The following is a 16,332-nucleotide window of genomic DNA, read 5'->3' as shown; positions in this document are numbered from 1 at the left end:
GGATAGGGGCTATGGAGGTGTTGTTCTGATAGACATGGACTGAGGATAGGGGCTATGGAGGTGCTGTTCTGACAGACATGGACAGAGGCTAGGGGCTATAGAGGTGCTGTTCTGACAGACATGGACTGAGGATAGGGGCTATGGAGGTGTTGTTCTGACAGACATGGACTGAGGATAGGGGGCTAAGGAGGTGCTGTTCTGACAAACTTGGACTGAGGATAAGGGCTATGGAGGTGTTGTTCTGATAGACATGGACTGAGGATAGGGGCTATGGAGGTGCTGTTCTGACAGACATGGACAGAGGCTAGGGGCAATAGAGGTGCTGTTCTGACAGATATGGACTGAGGATAGGGGCTATGGAGGTGTTGTTCTGACAGACATGGACTGAGGATAAGGGCTATGGAGGTGTTGTTCTGATAGACATGGACTGAGGCTAGAGGCTATGTAGGTGTTGTTCTGACAGACTTGGACTGAGGATAAGGGCTATGGAGGTGTTGTTCTGATAGACATGGACTGAGGATAAGGGCTATGGAGGTGTTGTTCTGATAGACATGGACTGAGGCTATAGGCTATGGAGGTGTTGTTCTGACAGACATGGACTGAGGATAAGGGCTATAGAGGTGCTGTTCTGACAGACATGGACTGAGGATAAGGGCTATGGAGGTGCTGTTCTGACAGACATGGACTGAGGATAGGGGCTATAGAGGTGCTGTTCTGACAGACATGGACTGAGGATAAGGGCTATGGAGGTGTTGTTCTGATAGACATGGACTGAGGCTATAGGCTATGGAGGTGTTGTTCTGACAGACATGGACTGAGGATAAGGGCTATGGAGGTGCTGTTCTGACAGATATGGACTGAGGATAAGGGCTATGGAGGTGCTGTTCTGACAGATATGGACTGAGGATAGGGGCTATGGAGGTGCTGTTCTGATAGACATGGACTGGGGCTATAGGCTAAGGAGGTGTTGTTCTGACAGACATGGACTGAGGATAGGGGCTATGGAGGTGTTGTTCTGATAGACATGGACTGAGGATAGGGGCTATGGAGGTGCTGTTCTGACAGACATGGACAGAGGCTAGGGGCTATAGAGGTGCTGTTCTGACAGACATGGACTGAGGATAAGGGCTATGGAGGTGTTGTTCTGATAGACATGGACTGAGGCTAGAGGCTATGGAGGTGTTGTTCTGACAGACTTGGACTGAGGATAAGGGCTATGGAGGTGTTGTTCTGATAGACATGGACTGAGGATAAGGGCTATGGAGGTGCTGTTCTGACAGACATGGACTGAGGATAGGGGCTATGGAGGTGCTGTTCTGATAGACATGGACTGAGGCTATAGGCTAAGGAGGTGTTGTTCTGATAGACATGGACTGAGGATAGGGGCTATGGAGGTGTTGTTCTGATAGACATGGACTGAGGATAGGGGCTATGGAGGTGCTGTTCTGACAGACATGGACAGAGGCTAGGGGCTATAGAGGTGCTGTTCTGACAGACATGGACTGAGGATAGGGGCTATGGAGGTGTTGTTCTGACAGACATGGACTGAGGATAGGGGGCTAAGGAGGTGCTGTTCTGACAAACTTGGACTGAGGATAAGGGCTATGGAGGTGTTGTTCTGATAGACATGGACTGAGGATAAGGGCTATGGAGGTGCTGTTCTGACAGACATGGACAGAGGCTAGGGGCTATAGAGGTGCTGTTCTGACAGACATGGACTGAGGATAGGGGCTATGGAGGTGTTGTTCTGACAGACATGGACTGAGGATAAGGGCTATGGAGGTGTTGTTCTGATAGACATGGACTGAGGCTATAGACTAAGGAGGTGTTGTTCTGACAGACATGGACTGAGGATAAGGGCTATGGAGGTGCTGTTCTGACAGACATGGACTGAGGATAGGGGCTAAGGATGTGCTGTTCTGACAGACATGGACTGAGGATAGAGGCTAAGGAGGTGTTGTTCTGACAGACATGGACTGAGGATAGGGGCTAAGGAGGTGTTGTTCTGACAGACATGGACTGAGGCTAGAGGCTATGGAGGTGTTGTTCTGACAAACATGGACTGAGGATAAGGGCTATGGAGGTGTGGTTCTGATAGACATGGACTGAGGCTAGAGGCTATGGAGGTGTTGTTCTGACAGACATGGAATGAGGATAAGGGCTATGGAGGTGTGGTTCTGATAGACATGGACTGAGGCTAGAGGCTATGGATGTGTTGTTCTGACAGACATGGACTGAGGATAAGGGCTATGGAGGTGTGGTTCTGATAGACATGGACTGAGGCTAGAGGCTAGGGAGGTGTTGTTCTGACAGACATGGACTGAGGATAGGGGGCTATGGAGGTGTGGTTCTGATAGACATGGACTGAGGCTAGGGAGCTATGGAGGTGCTGTTATGACAGACATGGACTGAGGATGAGGGCTATGGAGGTGTTGTTCTGACAAACATGGACTGAGGCTAGGGGACTATGGAGGTGCTGTTCTGACAGCCATGGACTGAGGCTAGGGGGCTATGGAGGTGCTGTTCTGACAGCCATGGACTGAGGCTAGGGGGCTATGGAGGTGCTGTTCTGACAGCCATGGACTGAGGCTAGGGGGCTATGGAGGTGCTGTTCTGACATACATGGACTGAAGCTAGGGGCTATGGAGGTGCTGTTCTGACAGACATGGACTGAAGCTAGGGGCTATGGAGGTGCTGTTCTGATAGACATGGACTGAGGATAGGGGCTATGGAGGTGTTGTTCTGACAGACATGGACAGAGACTAGAGGCTATGGAGGTTCTGTTCTGACAGACATGGACTGAAGCTAGAGGCTATGTAGGTGCTGTTCTGACAGACATGGACTGAGGCTAGAGGCTATGGAGGTGCTGTTCTGACAGACAGGGGCTGATGATAAGGGCTATGGAGGTGCTGTTCTGACAGAGATGGACTGAGGCTAGGGGGCTATGGAGGTGCTGTTCTGACAGCCATGGACTGAGGCTAGGGGGCTATGAAGGTGCTGTTCTGACAGACATGGACTGAGGATAGGGGCTATGGAGGTGCTGTTCTGACAGACATGAACTGAGGCTAGGGGGCTATGGAGGTGCTGTTCTGACAGCCATGGACTGAGGCTAGGGGGCTATGGAGGTGCTGTTCTGACAGCCATGGACTGAGGATAGGGGGCTATGGAGGTGTTGTTCTGATAGACATGGACTGAAGCTAGAGGCTATGGATGTGCTGTTCTGACAGACATGGACTGAGGCTAGGGGCTATGGTGGTGTTGTTCCGATAGACATGGACTGAAGCTAGAGGCTATGGGGGTGCTGTCCTGACAGACATGGACTGGGGATAGGGGCTATGGGGGTGCTGTTCTGACAGACATGGACTGAGGATAGGGGCTATGGAGGTGCTGTTCTGATAGACATGGACTGAGGATAGGGGCTATGGAGGTGCTGTTCTGATAGACATGGACTGAGGATAAGGGCTATGGAGGTGCTGTTCTGACAGCTCAACTCAGCTCTGCTCAGTGAAGTCATGATGTTTCTGACACTCCCCACCCTGTTGCAAGGGACCATGGCCAACTCATCTATGTGGGTGTTTGTGTTTGTGTGTATGCGTGTGTGTGCATGTATGTGTGTGTACTAGCATGTGTGTTGTGAGGTTTGTGCGCTAAACTGCCACCCAATACTGGTTGTTTCTGTGGCTTCTCTTAGTCCTGGGATCACAGTGACCTGTTCAGGACCTCTCTTAGTCCTGGGATCACAGTGAGCTGTTCAGGACGTCTCTTAGTCCTGGGATCACAGTGAGCTGTTCAGGCAGAAGGTAAGGTAAGACGCAGGTCTAATAAGTCTTCTCCCTGCCTCATCCTCCTCCACCACTCACACTACTAACCATCCCCCTCTCCTGATATGATTCAGTTCTCTCAAATGCCTTGACTTTACTCTGTCTCTGTCTGTGTTGCCGTCTCCCCCCCCCCCCCCCCCCCTCTCTCAATTCAATTAAATTCAAGGGGTTTTATTGGCATGGGAAGCATGTGTTAACATTGCCAAAGCAAGTGAGGTAGATAGTATACAAAAGTGAAATAAACAATCAAAATTAACAGTAAACATTACACATACAGAACTTTCAAAACAATAAAGACATTACAAATGTCATATTATATATATACAGTGTTTTAACAATGTTCAAATGGTTAAAGGACACAAGATAAAATAAATAAGCATAAATATGGGGTCTATTTACAATGGTGTTTGTTCTTCACTTGTTGCCCTTTTCTCGTGGCAACAGGTGACAAATCTTGCTGCTGTGATGGCACACTGTGGAATTTCACCCAGTAGATATGGGAGTTTATCAAAATTGGATTTGTTTTCGAATTCTTTGTGGATCTCTCTCTCTCTCTCTCTCTCTCTCTCTATCTCTCTCTCTCATATGGACCTTTGTTTTGCTGCTCTGTGGTGTTTTCATGTCCTACTGTATCCCCTCAGTGTGTGTCAATGAGTTCATCATGGCCCCTCTTTATCAAGCCCAGAGGGGGGTTTCTGCTGTATTTCTCCTCTCTGACACACTCAGCCCTTAATGTAAACAACACTACTGGGATCTAACCACTGAGAATGTGCTGAGACAATAGTTACTTACTTTTCCTCCTGATTCTCAGAGAATAAAGTCATATTTGGGGGGTGTATCACAACTCACTCAGACTGTGCATGTGAAGAGAATTGCCTGGAACTAATCTGAGAGTGTACTCACTAACTCATTAGGATGACGGTCCACTTTACTCATGATGCAGTGTACTTGTCAAAATATAGTACGGAGACAGTACTAAATTAGCCAATATGGCAGCTACAGTCCAGTAACTCTAACCTCAAATCAGCAGGGGAAGGCAGGGATCTGCACGCAAGGCCCAGGCAGGACAGCCAAGGAGAGCACAGCAGGGGAAGAACTAGACATCAGATCTGAACAGGAAAGAGGAGAAGAGAGGAGAGGAGAGGAGAGGAGAGAGAGAGAGAGAGAGAGAGAGAGAGAGAGAGAGAGAGAGAGAGAGAGAGAGAGAGAGAGAGAGAGAGGGGGGAAGAGAGGGGAGAGGAGAGAGAGGAGAGAGAGGAGAGGAGAAAGAGAGAGGTGAGAGAATTATTTGAACATCTAACAAGAGAAGAGACAAATTGCAAGTGGCATGCTTTGTATCCAAACTTGTCTCTTTCTTGGAACTGCAAAGTGTGGTGTAAATGTTAGACTCTTGGAATACATTGAATTTCTGTTCACTTCCTATTTAAAAAAGACTGCTTTCTCAGAATAGGCAGTACTGCATGTCTAGAGAGTTTTCCAACATGTCACAAGATTTTCCAAGAAAATATGGATCCTACTGGAAAGACAAGCTTATTGGCTGAGCCCATCACTTACTGCTCTGCTGGTTCTTTCTCTCACTTTCTGAACTTTGAACTTGTGGTCAAGTTGTCCTCAACTCCCATCTATTCCCCTTGGTGGCGGTGCATGATGAGATGATTGATAGCTGCATTTGAGATTTGGTTTTAATACATGAAAAGCCAAACATTGTCTCATTTCCTACTATCTGTGTCAGGCTGTCTGAACCCGTTAACCCCCCAAACAACAACTCCAGTTTCATCTGGATGTAGGGAACACTGTTGTTTTTTGGAGTTCTGTAGTTTGATGACAAGTTTCAACATACAGAAACCTGGATTTTATACTTTTACTGCTGTATACCTGAAGAAATGTTATCCTGGAAATTGAACAAAACATTTATGTATTTATTGTAGATAACAGATGTAGAATCTTAATTTGATCACCTTGTTGCAAGAGAACTTTCACTTTCAGCTTCTGAAGATTCAGATTTGTTTTTCCCTTGCGAAAAATAAAAATTCATTATAATCCACATTTCCTGATGCTGCAGGATTATTTTCCTTTTGTAGCAAACTGGCTCAAATTAAGATCCTACATCTGTAGAAAACCCTGGAAACTTTGTGCTGATTAAAATCCCTAAGGTAGTACATGAGAACATGGGTGACTTGGTTTCAACCACCATGAAATGGCTTTGGGGCCAGATATGCCCAGATATGCCCTAATTACTGCTGACTCAAAATGCAGTGTGTGTGTCTGTGTGTGTGTGTGTGTGTGTGTGTGTGTGTGTGTGTGTGTGTGTGTGTGTGTGTGTGTGTGTGTGTGTGTGTGTGTGTGTGTGTGTGTGGCCTTGTTTAACTATACAGAAGTCCCCACAAGAATAGTAAATGAACAAGAGTAGTAATTACATTTTCTTAGTTCCCACACGGTCAAATGCCCTTTCTATGGGGTTTAGGGTTAGTATTAGTGTTAGTGTTATATTTACGTTAAGGGTTAGTTTTAGGGTTAGGGTTAGATTTAGGATTAGGGGTTAGGGAAAATAGGAGTTTGAATGGGACATAATTGTGTGTCCCCACAAGGTTAGTTATATAAGACTGTGTGTGTGCATGTGTGTCTGTGTGTGTAAAATATGCTCAGTTGTTCTTTTTTTCTCCAGTGTTCCTCTTTTACATTCTCTCCCTGTCTCTCAACCCTCCCCACACCATCCTCACTGATTACTGTCTCTCTCAACCCTCCTCCACACCATCCTCACTGGTTACTGTCTCACTCAACCCTCCAAACCATCCTCACTGGTTACTGTCTCTCTCAACCCTCCCCACACCATCCTCACTGGTTACTGTCTCTCTCAACCCTCCTCCACACCATCCTCACTGGTTACTGTCTCTCTCAACCCTCCTCCACACCATCCTCACTGATTACTGTCTCTCTCAACCCTCCTCCACACCATCCTCACTGGTTACTGTCTCTCTCAACCCTCCTCCACACCATCCTCACTGGTTACTGTCTCTCTCAACCCTCCTCCACACCATCCTCACTGATTACTGTCTATCTCAACCCTCCTCCACACCATCCACACTGGTTACTGTCTCTCTCAACCCTCCTCCACACCATCCTCACTGGTTACTGTCTCTCTCAACCCTCCTCCACACCATCCTCACTGATTACTGTCTATCTCAACCCTCCTCCACACCATCCTCACTGGTTACTGGTTGGTGGCACTGGTTCCAACTAGGTATAGCCAGGGTCTTCACATTTTGACAATAATCTGTTTGCATAACTGAAAGTCTAAGACGTTGCAATAAAAATGTAATGAACCTATTCTGGATACGTTTGACCCTGTCTTGATGAAACCACGTGTAACTTCTTGGTTTAAACATAAGCACTGAATCATATACTATCAAATGTGTTAAACAAGCAACCATTGTATACCAGGTTGCACCCTTTAATCACCCTTTAATCAAAAGGATAAATATGTCAGAGGAGAATTCTCATAAAGTAACACTACTTATTTAGTGGTATTTGACTGCAGCGTAATATATCATGTTGAGGGTGAATCACCTTCCTTCAGGACATTTGGCCTCTGTCATCAGAAAGAATGTGCCTGGGAACCAAAAGTATGTGATTAAAGGGGGGATGTGTACAGATGCAACACGGTCTCCTGGTGTCACCTATTGAACTATGGAGAAATAATAGTGTGTTGACTGTTTACTGTTTCACTGATACCAATATCATTCAATGGTACAACAGACTTATCCATAAGATAATGTCTTATCTATGAGATAACTTCTTATCCATGAGATAAAGTCTTATCCATAAGATAATGTCTTATCTATGAGATAAAGTCTTATCCATGATATAAAGTCTTATCCATAAGATAATGTCTTATCTATGAGATAACTTCTTATCCAAGAGATAAAGTCTTATCCATAAGATAATGTCTTATCTATGAGATAAAGTCTTATCCAAGAGATAAAGTCTTATCCATAAGATAATGTCTTATCTATGAGATAACTTCTTATCCATGAGATAATGTCTTATCTATGAGATAATGTCTTATCTATGAGATAACTTCTTATCCATGAGATAAAGTGTTATCATAAGATAATGTCATATCTATGAGATAGCTTATTATCCATGAGATAAAGTCTTATCCATGAGATAAAGTCTTATCCAAGAGATAACGTCTAATCCAAGGACCTGTTGTTTCTCCTTCTAATGCGCGTGCGCCAGACGAGGCTGGTGGGAGGAGCTACAAGAGGACAGGCTCATTGTAATGGCTCCAGTGGGCTCGATGGAACGGAGTCAAACATGTGGTTTCCATGTGTTTTATTTGTTTGACACCGTTCCGTTTATACTATTAGTCTTAACAATGAGCCCGTCCTGCTATAGGTCCTCCCACCAGAAACATCTACACACACACACACACACACACACACACACACACACACACACACACACACACACACACACTCCTCACCGACATTAGAGTGACCTCTGCTGGTGACATTGACCTCTGCATGGTGTTGGTGGGCTGGAAGGTTCCGCTCAGATGAATACCTGACAGTGACAGCCTCTGGAGCTCGGTAGACGTTGAAAAGTGTAAACTGTTAGGGATTCCGGATGTGAAGATTTAACTACCTCCAAACAGTACAAACAATGTCAAATGAGCCAGTCGCCAAAATCTCAGCGTTTTAAGAGCTCCTACTCTGCCAGTGACCTTGAAAGTTCTCTATCTTGGCTGTGAGACAGTACAGAGTCAGAAAACAGAGAAACAAAACAGGAGAAAAGTGAGAGACGAGAGGAGAAGATTCCACTGATGTGGCAGATCTGTATCTGACTGATTCTGCAAGTTTAGACACAGGAAGGAGATTGGATAGATACGCTAGTGTCACATTGGACATTCTGCAACTACACACACACACACACACACACACACACACACACACACACACAAACGCACATGCACACGCACAGCTACACCTACACCTACACTACACACACACACACCTATACACCTACACACAAACACACACACACACACACACACACACACACACACACACGCACATGTACATGTACACACACACACCTAAACACACACACACGCACACACACATTGTACAGGTAGACAGACAGACATGATGATGACCTGAAGACAGGAGGCTCTTATCAGCTGTTGCTGAGTCAGTGTTGTGTTGTGAATAGGACACCATAACAAAGATCACCATCTGCCAGAGGAACCTGTCATGTTGTGTTTTTAGACTGCCTGTAATTAGTATTACCTGCTTCCCTCAGTTTGACTCGCAGTCCCTTCAATCACAGTGGCACTGTGTGAGGATGTTTTAAACATGTCTATGGATGGATTCATCATCTCTCCACACTACAGTGTATACCTACAGTACTGTAACCATCCTGGTATGACCTTCCAGTTGGCAGGAGGAAGCCCATCTGTCATGAAGGACATAAAATGTTTCCTCACTTGGCATATCACTCCTCTCTCACATAGTTTGTTCTGCACAGTAGAGATATTGATGTAGGCTACTGCTACAACTCCTTCTTGAAGTCTATATGAATTGCATTGTAACTGGACATTCCTTTGTTGAGTGGTGAACCAGTTACTTGGTTTATGGACAAAATGACCTCACAGTGTGCAGCCTGCCAGCCTCTACCTTGTCTGTCTCAATAATGGGGATGTGTGTTCTGCTGTTATTTCACTCTCTGCAGTCATCAATGATGTCATTAACTCCAACTTCTGTTATGTTGCTGTTGCGATAACACATTTTTGTGTTTCCATGGTGATATCCGGGCAATTTTCTCCCAACAAGCTGGCAAACACCTTAACTTGGTTCTGAACAAATATGTGCTCCATGAATGCAGCTTTAATTGAGTGGAATACTGCATGTGCTACTTCTTAATGCTTCCCATGAACCCCTGACCCAACATGAATGTCAGTTCCTATTACCTGGTATTTCTATTTAACTTCAGCCCTCCAACTGTCTTTTCTCCCAGGAGGACTTTCCCAAGTGTTCTGTGCCAGGCTGTGCCAATGTGACTATGGGTTAGAACCTGGTCATACACACACACACACACACACACACACACACACACACACACACACACACACACACACACACACACACTGGACAGTCATAATACTGGGGATAATCACTTCTTTCGTGTTACTACAAAGGGAGGGCTGTCACAGAGTAGAGAACGTAGAGCATTGAAGTGGTGACTTTAAACTGTATGTACTCATTTAGGAAGGAAAGGGCAGTTGGTCTGGTCAGTGGTCACATGCCATATCACTAGCTAGGCCTGGAGCCTCCCGAGTGGTGCAGAGGTCTTAGGGACTGCATTGCAGTGCTAGAGGTGTCACTACAGACCTGGGTTTAATCCCAGGATGTGTCGCATCCGGTCGTGACCGAGAGAACCATGAGGTGGCGCACAATTGGCCCAGTGTCGTTAGGGGAGGGTTTGGCCAGCCGGAATGTCCTTGTCCCATTGTTCTCTAGTGACTCCTTGTGGTGGGAAGAGTGCATGCACGCAGACTTCGGTCACCAGTTGTACGATGTTTCCGCCAACACATTGGTGCGGCTGGCTTCTGGGTTAACTGAGCAGTGTGGTAAGATGAGGTGCGGCTTGGCTTCCAGGTTAACTGAGCAGTGTGTTAAGATGAGGTGTGGCTGGCTTCTGGGTTAACTGAGCAGTGTGTTAAGATGATGTGCGGCTGGCTTCCAGGTTAACTGAGCAGTGTGGTAAGATAAGGTGCGGCTGGCTTCCGGGTTAACTGAGCAGTGTGTTAAGATGAGGTGCGGCTGGCTTCCGGGTTAACTGAGACGTGTGTTAAGATGAGGTGCGGCTTGGCTTCCGGGTTAACTGAGCAGTGTGTTAAGATGAGGTGCGGCTTGGCTTCCGGGTTAACTGAGCAGTGTGTTAAGATGAGGTGCAGCTGGCTTCCGGGTTAACTGAGCAGTGTGTTAAGATGAGGTGCGGCTTGGCTTCCGGGTTAACTGAGCAGTGTGTTAAGAGGAGGTGCGGCTGGCTTCCGGGTTAACTGAGACGTGTGTTAAGATGAGGTGCGGCTGGCTTCCGGGTTAACTGAGAAGTGTGTTAAGATGAGGTGCGGCTTGGCTTCCGGGTTAACTGAGAAGTGTGTTAAGATGAGGTGCGGCTGGCTTCCAGGTTAACTGAGCAGTGTGGTAAGATGAGGTGCGGCTGGCTTCCGGGTTAACTGAGCAGTGTGTTAAGATGAGGTGCGGCTTGGCTTCCGGGTTAACTGAGCAGTGTGTTAAGATGAGGTGCGGCTGGCTTCTGGGTTAACTGAGCAGTGTGTTAAGATGAGGTGCGGCTGGCTTCCGGGTTAACTGAGCAGTGTGTTAAGATGAGGTGCGGCTTGGCTTCCGGGTTAACTGAGCAGTGTGTTAAGATGAGGTGCGGCTTGGCTTCCGGGTTAACTGAGCAGTGAGTTAAGATGAGATGCGGCTTGGCTTCCGGGTTAACTGAGCAGTGTGTTAAGATGAGGTGTGGCTGGCTTCCAGGTTAACTGAGCAGTGTGTTAAGATGAGGTGCGGCTTGGCAGGGTCGTGTTTCGGTGGACGCATGGCTCTTGCCTCCCGAGTCCCTATGGGAGTTGCAGCAATGGGACAAGATTGGAACTACCAATTGGGGAGAAAAAGGGGTAAAACATTTTTTTTAAATGTGCTCTCGATTGGGCAAATGCTAACCAGACTAAAGTAGCCAAATGTTCCAAAATGTCTATCAGTACTGTATCTTACAATACAATTTCAGAGTGTTCAGGTGAGGAGCCTGTGATCTAGAGTTAGGGCTCCCGGTTCAATTCCTGCACCCCCCTTACCGTTTCCCCCTCTGTTTCCAACTGTCTAAATAAAGTGTCTAATGTACAAATTAAACATTTAAAAAGAGTGAAGAAGCCTGCATTCTCATCCTTTCTCCGTTAAAGCCTGGGCATCCTCTGGAGACAAGTACAACAGTGGCTGCTATTAATTACCAAGAAATATTAGCCTTTTGTGGGAGATACTCGATAGCAGTAGTATCCAAAGCAAATAGCGAACTGGCAGTAATGGTGCCCTGACTGTATACCAGATCTAGGCCTGTGAGAGAGACCCGGAGAGAGAGGCAGAGAGATTGAGTGTGTGTGTGTGAGAGAGAGAGAGAGAGAGAGAGAGAGAGAGGCAGAGAGAGAGAGAGGGAGGCAGAGAGAGAGAGAGGGAGGCAGAGAGAGAGAAGGCAGAGAGAAAGAGAAAGAGAGAGAGAATGCAGAGAGAGAGAGGAAGAGAGAGAGGCAGAGAGAGAGAGAGAATGAGAGAGAGAGAGAGAGAGAGAGAGAGAGAGAGAGAGAGAGAGAGACACATTGGACACATTGGAAAGAATTAACAAAAAAACAGAGCAAACTAGAATGCTATTTGGCCCTACACAGAGAGTACACAGCGGCAGAATACCTGACCACTGTGACTGACTCAAAATTAAGGAAAGCTTTGACTATGTACAGACTCAGTGAGCATAGCCTTGCTATTGAGAAAGGCCGCCGTAGGCAGACATGGCTCTCAAGAGAAGACAGGCTATGTGCTCACTGCCCACAAAATGAGGTGGAAACTGAGCTGCACTTCCTAACCTCCTGCCCAATGTATGACCATATTAGAGAAACATATTTCCCTCAGATTACACAGATCCACAAAGAATTCGAAAACAAATCCTAATTTGAAAAACTCCCATATCTACTGGGTGAATTTCCACAGTGTGCCATCACAGCAGCAAGATTTGTGACCTGTTGCCACGAGAAAAGGGCAACCAGTGAAGAACACACACCATTGTAAATACAACCCATATTTATGCTTATTTATTTTATCTTGTGTCCTTTAACCGTTTGTACATTGTTAAAACACTGTATATATATATAATATGACATTTGTAATGTCTTTACTGTTTTGAAACCTCTGTATGTGTAATGTTTACTGTTCATTTTTGTTGTTTTTCACTTTATATATTCACTTTGTTGTCTACCTCACTTGCTTTGGCAATGTTAACACATGTTTCCCATGCCAATAAAGCCCTTGAATTGAATTGAATTGAATTGAGAGAGAGCGAGAGCCAGAGAGAGAGAGAGAAGGCAGAGAGAGGAAGAGAGAGAGGCAGAGAGAGAGAGAATGAGAGAGAGAGAGAGAGAGAGAGAGAGAAAGAGAGAGAGAGAGAGACGGAGTCATACACTTATTATTAGTTTGATATCTCCTCATTTCGTCATGCCAATGGTATGGTAATTTCTAATGGGTTATTTAAGCAGATTGGTGCGGGGAGCCTGTCAACTCTAACACACCTAACATTGTATAATGTATGCAATAACACACAGAGAAAGTGGAAGGAGCTCACTCACTGTCATCATCAGTATATAGGACTGAACCAAGATAAGATGTTTGTATTTTGACAACCAGGAAAAGTTTTGTCCATACCCTTGCAGAGTGTGCAGAGGTAGCCTAGTGGTTAGAGTGTTGGACTAGTAACTGGACGGTTGTATGATTGAATCCCTGAGCAGACAAGGTAAAAATCTGTTGTTCTGCCCCTGAACACGGCAGTTAACCCACTGTCCCTCGGACTTCATTGAAAATAAGAATTTGTTCTTAACTGACTTGCCTAGTTAAATAAAGGTAAAAAATAAAGAGGAAGGAATGAGTAGAGGTTCTTCAGATAATTTGGGTGTGGTGCAAGATACCGATCTGTGTATGAAGTTTGTATTTGTCTAACAAGTTTGGTGAATTTACACGTTTGGAAAGGATGACCATTAGCAGCAGGTGTCCATATCCAACCAGTCATTTGCTCCCATCACACACATATCAATTTTTTGTAGAAAAATATTTGGTTTAATGAAGGGTACCTCCAACAAAGTCCGTATGTGACGTCCATCCATGTCTGAGGACGTCGGGAGATGACGTGGAACTCGGCAACTAGGGGCAACAGTGAACGCTGTTACCTTCAAGTAGGTTTCAGTTTTGCTTTTGCTATCCCAAACCTTAACCCTTACCTTAACCATTCAGAGTTAATGCCTAAGCTTAAGATTTTGGTGTGAATGCCTAAGCTTAACCTTAAACACTGAAATTTGATGTTTGCAAAAACTTCAAAATGTGACATTTGAGGCGGACTCATGACCGTCTAATTCTGACGTGAGACTGTGAGAGCTAGTTGACCTCCAATGGCCCAAACCATCAATTTACAGCTTAAAACCCATGAGGAAGGCAGCCCTAAATGACCACACATTACTGTACATAAGCATTATCCTTTGTGGTTTCCTATAAATAACCATTATACCTGGAACATTCACTGCAAACCAAAGAAAAAGACATCCTGTGTGTGTGTGTGTGTGTGTGTGTGTGTGTGTGTGTGTGTGTGTGTGTAGAGAATGTGAACGATCAGTGATGTAAAGAAACACGACCCTGCCAAGCCATACCTCTTCTTGACACACTGCTCAGTTAACCCGGAAGCCAAGCCATACCTCTTCTTGACACACTGCTCAGTTAACCCGGAAGCCAAGCCATACCTCTTCTTGACACACTGCTCAGTTAACCCGGAAGCCAAGCCATACCTCTTCTTGACACACTGCTCAGTTAACCCGGAAGCCAAGCCATACCTCTTCTTGACACACTGCTCAGTTAACCCGGAAGCCAAGCCATACCTCTTCTTGACACACTGCTCAGTTAACCCGGAAGCCAAGCCATACCTCTTCTTGACACACTGCTCAGTTAACCCGGAAGCCAAGCCATACCTCTTCTTGACACATTGCTCAGTTAACCCGGAAGCCAAGCCATACCTCTTCTTGACACACTGCTCAGTTAACCCGGAAGCCAAGCCATACCTCTTCTTGACACACTGCTCAGTTAACCCGGAAGCCAAGCCATACCTCTTCTTGACACACTGCTCAGTTAACCCGGAAGCCAAGCCATACCTCTTCTTGACACACTTTTCAGTTAACCCGGAAGCCAAGCCATACCTCTTCTTGACACACTGCTCAGTTAACCCGGAAGCCAAGCCATACCTCTTCTTGACACACTGCTCAGTTAACCCGGAAGCCAAGCCATACCTCTTCTTGACACACTGCTCAGTTAACCCGGAAGCCAAGCCATACCTCTTCTTGACACACTGCTCAGTTAACCCGGAAGCCAAGCCATACCTCTTCTTGACACACTGCTCAGTTAACCCGGAAGCCAAGACATACCTCTTCTTGACACACTGCTCAGTTAACCCAGAAGCCAGCAGCACCAATTTGTTGGCGGAAACATCGTACAACTGGTGACCGAAGTCTGCGTGCATGCACTCTTCCCACCACAAGGAGTCACTAGAGAACAATGGGACAAGGACATTCCGACTGGCCAAACCCTCCCCTAACAACACTGGGCCAATTGTGCGCCACCTCATGGTTCTCCCGGTCACGACCGGATGCGACACATCCTGGGATTGCGTACCACTGCTGGCTTGCTTCTGAAGCTAAGCAGGGTTGGTCCTGGTCAGTCCTTGGATGGGAGACCAGATGCTGCTGGAAGTGGTGTTGGAGGGCCAGTAGGAGGCACTCTTTCCACTGGTCTAAAAAATATCCCAATGCCCCAGGCCAGTGATTGGGGACACTGCCCTGTGTAGGGTGCCGTCTCTCGGATGGGACGTTAAACGGGTGTCCTGACTCTCTGAGGTCATTAAAGATCCCATGGCACTTATCGTAAGAGTAGGGGTGTTAACCCCGGTGTCCTGGCTAAATTCCCAATCTGACCCTCAAACCATCACGGTCACCTAATAATCCCCAGTTTACAATTGGCTCATTCATCCCCCTCCTCTCCCCTGTAACTATTCCCCAGGTCGTTGCTGCAAATGAGAACGTGTTCTCAGTCAACTTACCTGGTAAAATAACGGATAAATAAAAATACATTTAAAAAAATTTAACCCAGGTCTGTAGTGACACCTCTAGCACTGCAATGCAGTCCCTAAGACCTCTGCACCACTCGGGAGGCTCCAGGCCTAGCTAGTGATATGGCATGTGACCACTGACCAGACCAACTGCCCTTTCCTTCCTAAATGAGTACATACAGTTTAAAGTCACCACTTCAATGCTCTACGTTCTCTACTCTGTGACAGCCCTCCCTTTGTAGTAACACGAAAGAAGTGATTATCCCCAGTATTATGACTGTCCAGTGTGTGTGTGTGTGTGTGTGTGTGTGTGTGTGTGTGTGTGTAGAAAATGTGAAAGATCAGTGATGTAAAGTTGCTAAGTAAAAATACTTTGAAGTATTACTTAGAGTAAGTCGTTTTTGGGGGTATCTGTACTTTACTACTTACAGTACACGTCCATCAACAGGGCACTCTAGTCCATCCTAGTGTGGAAGACAAAACACCCATACACACACAAGTTTTTCACCTTTGGGTAATTGTCTGCTCTGTTGCACCTCACACATTGCACAGGAATTTATCATCTTCTCTCCCTGGTGGAGAGGCAAACCCTGTCTTCCTT

This window comes from Oncorhynchus mykiss, chromosome 7, assembly GCF_057628025.1.
Source record: "Oncorhynchus mykiss isolate SJ-2025 chromosome 7, ASM5762802v1, whole genome shotgun sequence".
Classification (NCBI taxonomy): domain Eukaryota; kingdom Metazoa; phylum Chordata; class Actinopteri; order Salmoniformes; family Salmonidae; genus Oncorhynchus; species Oncorhynchus mykiss.
This window is presented reverse-complemented; position numbering follows the sequence as displayed.